This window comes from Triticum dicoccoides, chromosome 2B (assembly GCF_002162155.2).
Source record: "Triticum dicoccoides isolate Atlit2015 ecotype Zavitan chromosome 2B, WEW_v2.0, whole genome shotgun sequence".
In the NCBI taxonomy this organism is placed as follows: Eukaryota; Viridiplantae; Streptophyta; class Magnoliopsida; order Poales; family Poaceae; genus Triticum; species Triticum dicoccoides.
In genome coordinates this window covers 604,359,673-604,366,674 of record NC_041383.1, presented here as the reverse complement: position 1 = coordinate 604,366,674, position 7,002 = coordinate 604,359,673, and positions in this window count along the sequence as shown.

The window sequence follows — 7,002 nt, the reverse complement described above, 5'->3', positions numbered from 1 at the left end:
TCTTGGGAGTGGCCTCATCGTCTACAGCCACATAGTCTTCATCTTCAGACTCTGAGGTTTTCTTCTTTCTGGCCCTGGTGGCTGCCTTAGGTAAGTTGCTGGGTGTGCTTCTACTACCATCATAGCTGCTAGAGGGACTAGTGCCCTCACTCATGTGAACCTGCTCCTCAGACTTGTTCTGATTGTCACTTTGATTAGACATGTTGCAAACATTGACAGCAGACCCTGTGAATAGATATAGATGAGGTGGAATAGGATGAGCATCACAAAATATAGAGGTTTTTGCAAGAGAATGAGTTAAAAACTTAGTTTTAGTTTTCCACAGAAAGCATTTCGGATCTACCAATTTGTAAACTCGGTGATACCGAAGCAGGTTTAGGAATCTAAACTAGTGAACTCGGTCAGACCGAGTCACAGTTTGGTGGCACCGAGATTGCTAGGGTTTCACAAAGTCCTGAATTCGGTCACACCGATTTGCAATTCTCGGTCGGACCGAGAATCACATGTGCAATGGCCTTGGCCAAATCGGTGGAACCGATTTCTACAACTCGGTGGGTCCGAGATGGTTTCGGCGGCAACCTAACCCTAAATTTTCAATCCGAACCTAATCTACGGAGCGTTTTTACTGGATAAGATGATCTCAATCGTGGCAAGATACATGGCGAAAACAATGTGCTAGGAATCGGAGTGAGATTAGCACAAGGATCAAGTCCATACCCTAGTTCGGCGATGGACTTGCTACGGCGGCAACGGCGGAGATGATTCCCGTTGACGGCGGCGGAAACCAGCGGCGGGAGGCAGCTGGCGACGAGGAGGACGATCCGGAGACCCAGGAGGCAGAGCGGGCTGAGCGCGGGCGAAAGAGTTCAGAGAAATTTCCAAAAAAAATGCCCGTGGATATATATAGCCCGACCATGTCGGTGTGACCGAGTGGAACAACTCGATGGCACCGAGATGCATTACTGCAAGCAGTTACTGCAACTCGGTGTGACCGAAATGTTCAAATCGGTTGTACCGAGATTGAAAACCTAGATCGACTTAGTGATCTCGGTATGACCGAAATAGAAGAATCGGTCAGACCGAAACGCACAAAGAAGTTTTGGAAGTTTAGGTCTATGACGAATCGGGGACTCCGAGTGCTCCTCACACAGAGTGGTTCGAATCTGACTTGATCAAACTTTGTGATGTAGCAAGAATATAGTTTGAGACAAGAAAAGCATAGATAGCTAGAGAAGGTTCTTAGGCATTCTTGTCCATCCACTTGGCAAAAGAAAAGAACCCAAACAATCAACACAACAAGTGGATGTCCTCTAATGAGTGAAATATGCAACCAACATGCTCACACAATAAAATGACAAATGAAATATGTGGCAAAGCATGCACAACCATTCTAGCATCTATCAAGCAATTGGTGATGACTAGGTCATCTATATATGAGTATATTGACTTAGGAGTCAAATGAGAACATTTGATCATAGGTCATACTCATCGTTTAAGCTCAAGTGGGGTTGCCACTTTTACATAATGCATTGATGTGTTCACACCATTAGAGTTGCTTTATCTCAATTCTTAGAGTAAAGATCCCCCTAGATGTGAGATCCCCCCTTAGAGGGATGAACTAACCTTGGGTTTTGTCGATGATGACTTCATGTAGGTGTTGAAGATGTGGATGCTCAATGTTGATGTAGATCATTTGGAGCAATCTTTTGGAGTGAGTTGCACTTTGAATACCTACACAGGTTAGTCCCACAAGGAACAAACAAGGATATCCATAGACATAGAGTGATGCACACGCAAAATGATGTCTATGAAAGCATTTGGTTACCTTGTCCCTTGTATTACCAACAAGAGGGTTTGTGACTCCATGAACTAGTGCAAGATGTGGAAGTTGATTGCACTTGTCCTTGCCAAAATGATATGAGTGAAGTATGTTGGCGGAGTCACCCTCAAGAACTCTCTAGTTCTTCTTCTTCGGGATCTACACCATCTTGATGGGAATCCTTGGGGTTGTAGTCGTACTTGATGAAGTATAACTTGACGTAGTCTTGGGAATCCACTTGACCAAGGCCTTGGGAGCTTCTTCAAATGCATCAATCTCCTCTTGAAGCTCAGCCTTGCCTTTTTGCTTGTGGTCTTGTGGTGGAAGATCACCTTGAGCTTGTGTCACTTTGAAGGAAGTAGGATCATACTTCTCTTGTTGAGGAACAAACTTCGTCTTGGGGTATTGATCTTCTTCCCACTCAACTCCATTGGCATTGAACTTTCGTTCAAAACCAACACATTGGTTCTTCCGGTGCCTTCCTTGCTTGCGTACAATTTCCTCGAATTGCTTACTCCGGGCAAGGCTCTTGTAAACACCTTTCTCTATAATTCCCTTCAATAATCTATTTTCTTGCTCAAGTGTAACTTGGCTAAGTGAATCATTAGTGGAATCAAGAGAACTACTAGAAGCAACAACATTAGATTTAACATGATTATTGTTACTACTAGAGGAAGAATCCTTCTTGTTCTTGTTACTAGACTTGACTTGAGGCATGTAAGTAGATAAGAGTAAACGCTTGGCAATGAAAGAAGAACTTTTCTTGCGAAGATCATCATTGATTGCCTTTAAGAACTCATGCTCTTGCTCAAGGTTGAGCTTTTCAAAGCGTAACTTCTCATGAGTCCTTAAAAGTTCTCGATGATCCCCTAAGATAGTTTCATGAGCTAACTTAAGAGTGTTTAGTTCTTTTGTTAAGAGCTCAATCTTCTCCTTATCATCGTCATTCATTTTATCTTGATTAGCATGATTAATTTACGTTTCATCATAGTATTCATCGCTAGAGTTGTGAATAAGTAAATCATCATCACCTAGCAAGTCATGTTTATCACTATTGAAATCAACATGCTCGGGGTGTGTTACCTTTGGGCCTTTAGCCATGAAGCATCTTCCAAGTCCCTCATTTGGTGAATCAAATATGTCATAGGAGTTGGTTGACACAAGTGCTAGACCGGCAACATGAGCTTGATGTCTTCGTTTTGTGTAGCTCCTTGATGACTTGTCCTTCTTTTCCGAATCCTTGCTTCTCCGGGATGTTCTTCATTCATAACGATCATCTCTATTCCTTCTCTCTCTTGGTGGTGATTCTTTTCTTCTACTTCTCCTTTTAGGTGATTCTTCTCTTCTTTTGTAGGGAGCCGTACACTCATTGGAGTAGTGTCCGGGTCTTCCACAATTGTAGCAATTGTGCTCTCGACTAGAAGATCTTTTGTCATTGTAGGACCTTGACTTGGAGCTTCTCTCTTTGCTTTTACTTTTGTAGAACTTGTTGAAGTTCTTCACCATTAGGCTCAATTCTTCATTGAAGGTTTGTTTCTCACTTGATGATGTGGGGGCTTCACATGAGGCTTTGTAAGCATCACTTGACTTGTTGTGGAGCTCCTCCTTATCCTTGAGTGACATCTCATGAGCAACAATTCTTCCAACGACTTTCGTTGGCTTGAGATTCTTGTGATTGGGCATCATTTGGATCAATGTGCACACGGTATCATATTTTCCATCCAAGGCTCTTAAGATCTTCTTGATGAAGAATTTGTCGGTCATCTCTTCACTTCCTAAGCCGGCGATCTCATTTGTAATGAGAGCAAGCCTAGAGTACATTTCAGCGACGCCTTCACCATCCTTCATCTTGAACTTGTCAAGTTGACTTTGAAGCACATCCAACTTGGATTCCTTGACGGAGTCGGTACCTTCGTGCATATCAATCAAAGTATCCCAAATTTCCTTTGCATTCTCAATACGGCTGATTTTGTTGAATTCTTCGGGGCACAATCCTTTGAAGAGTATATCACAAGCTTGAGCGTTGTATTGCAGCATCTTCAACTCATCCGCGCTAGCTTCACAGTTCGGTTCTCTCCCATCAAAGAATTCACCATGCAAGCCAACACACACAATAGCCCAAACGGCGGGGTTATGTCCGAGAATATGCATTTTCTTCTTATGCTTCCAACTAGCAAAATTTGTACCATCAAAGTAAGGACCTCTACGGTGGTAGTTTCCCTCGCTAGACGCCATACTCTCCTAGGTTGTGAAACCAAGGCTATGACCACCAAAAGCTATGGAAATCAACTCAAATGGAGACCAAAGCTCTGATACCACTTGTAGGATCGGAAGTATGTCTAGATGGGGGGTGATTAGACTACTTGACCAAATAAAACTTATCCTTTTCCCAATTTTAGTTCTTGGCAGATTTTAGCTAACTTAGCACAAGTCAAGCAATCGTAGCACAATTCAAGCAAGCATGCAAAGAGTATATGAGCAGTGGAAAGTAAAGCATGCAACTTGCAAGAATGTAAAGGGAAGGGTTTGGAGAATTCAAACGCAATTGGAGACACGGATGTTTTTGTCATGGTTCCGATAGGTGGTGCTATCGTACATCCACGTTGATGGAGACTTCAACCCACGAAGGGTAACGGCTGCGCGAGTCCAGGGAGGGCTCCACCCAAGAAGGGTCCACGAAGAAGCAACCTTGTCTATCCCACCATGGTCGTCGCCCACGAAGGACTTGCCTCACTAGCGGTAGATCTTCACGAAGTAGGCGATCTCCTTGCCCTTACAAACTCCTTGGTTCAACTCCACAATCTTGTCAGAGGCTCCCAAGTGACACCTAGCCAATCTAGGAGACATCACTCTCCAAGAAGTAACACATGGTGTGTTGATGGTGAACTCCTTGCTCTTGTGCTTCAAATGATAGTCTCCCCAACACTCAACTCTCTCTCACGGGATTCGGATTTGGTGGAAAGAAGATTTGAGTGCAAAGCAACTTGGGGAAGGCTAGAGATCAAGATTCATATGGTAGGAATAGAATTTCTTGGTCTCAACACATGAGTAGGTGGTTCTCTCTCAGAAAATGTAAGTTGGAAGTGTAGGTTCGTTCTGATGGCTCTCTCCACGAATGAAGAGGAGGTGGAGGGGTATATATAGCCTCCACAAGAAATCTAACCGTTACACACAACTTGACAATCTCGATGGGACCAAATTGAGAAACTCGGTCGGACCGATCCAGCAAATCTAGTGACCGTTAGGATTTTCGGTGGGACCGACATGCAACTCGGTAGGACCGATATGGTTAGGGTTAGGGCATAACATAATCTCGGTGCGACCGATTACACAAACTCGGTGGGACCGATTTTGGTAATAAGCTAACCAGAGAGTTGGTCAGGTAAACTCGGTCATTTCGGTGAGACCGTAATGTTACGAAAAGGAAACAGAGAGTTTACATTGCAATCTCGATGGGACCGATCGCTCATCTCGGTGGGACCAAAACGTTATGAAAGGAAATAGAGAGATTACAATCCCATCTCGGTGAGACTGAGATCCCTATCGGTGAGACTGATTTGCCTAGGGTTTGTGGCAGTGGTGATGACATCTGAACTCGGTGGTGCTGGATAGAAAGAATTAGTGGGGCCGAGTTTGACTTTTGGTTTAGGTCATATGTGGATGTGAGAAAGTAGTTGAGGGTTTTGGAGCATATCACTAAGCACTTTGAGCAAGAACCTCATTAAGCAATACCTCATCCCTCCTTGATAGTATTGGCTTTTCCTATAGACTCAATGTGATCTTGGATCACTAAAATATAAAATGTAGAGTCTTGAGCTTTGAGCTTGAGCCAATCCTTTTATCCTTAGCATTTTGAGGGGTCCACTTTTCTCATCCATGCAATGCCATTCATTGAGCTTTTCCTGAAATATTTATCTTGAAATAGTGTTAGCTCAATGAGCTATATGTTGTTAGGAATTACCAAAACCACCTAGGGATAGTTGCACTTTCACTCGTGCATATAACATCTACACATAGACCTGGCTCGGATGCCACTGGGGAACGCAGTAATTTCAAAACAAATCCTACGATCATGCAAGATCCATCTAGGTGATGCATAGCAACAAGTGGGGAGAGTGTTGTCTATGTACCCTCGTAGACCGAAAGTGGAAGCGTTATGACAATGTGGTTGATGTAGTCGTACATCTTCATGATCTGAGCGATCCTAGCACCGAAGGTACGGCACCTCCGCGATCTGCACACGTTCAGCTATGTGACGTCCCACGAACTCTAGATCCAGCTGAGGTTGAGGGAGAGTTTCGTCAGCACGACGGCGTGGTGATGGTGATGATGAAGTTACCGGCACAAGACTTCACCTAAGCACTACGCGATATGACCGAGGTGAAATCTGTGGAGGGGGGCACCGCACACGGCTAAAACAATTGTCAACTTGTATGTCCTAGGGGTGCCCCCCTCCCCCATATATAAAGGAGCGAGGGCAGGGGCCCGACGGCCTCATAGGGTGTAACACCCCGGATCCGATGCGCCAGGTGTCTGCCAGTTATTTGCCGTTGTTGCCATGTCATCTGCTTGCGTGTTGCATTTTATCATGTCATCATGTGCATTTCATTTTGCATACGTGTTCGTCTCATGCATCCGAGCATTTTCCCCGTTGTCCGTTTTGCAATCCGGTGCTCCTATGCCCTCTGGCGTTCCCCTTTCGTCTCTCGTTGTGAGTGGGTGTTAAAATTTCTCGGAATGGCCCGACTCTTGCCAAGCGGCCTTGGTATAGCACCGGTAGACCGCCTGTCAAGTTTCGTGCCATTTGGAGGTCGTTTGATACTCCAACGGTTAACCGGTTAACCGCGTAGCCCGAAACCCCCCTTCTCTTTGCAGCCCAACACCCCTTCCAAACTGGCCCAAAACCCATCTAACTCCTCTACATGCTCTCGGTCGTTCGATCACGATCGTGTGGGCGAAAACCGCTTCTCATTTGGACTCTCCTAGCTCCCTCTACCTATAAATAAGCCCCTCCCCCGAAATTCACGCAGTCCAAACCCTAAAAATCGCCCTCCGCCGCCACCGGACATGTCCGCCCGCAGCCGGACGTGTCCGCCGCCGCGCCCCAGCCAATCCGGAGCCGCCACGTGGCGCTCCCTGCCGCCAGCCACCGCCGGCCTGCCTCCGGCCCTCCTGGTCCGTGC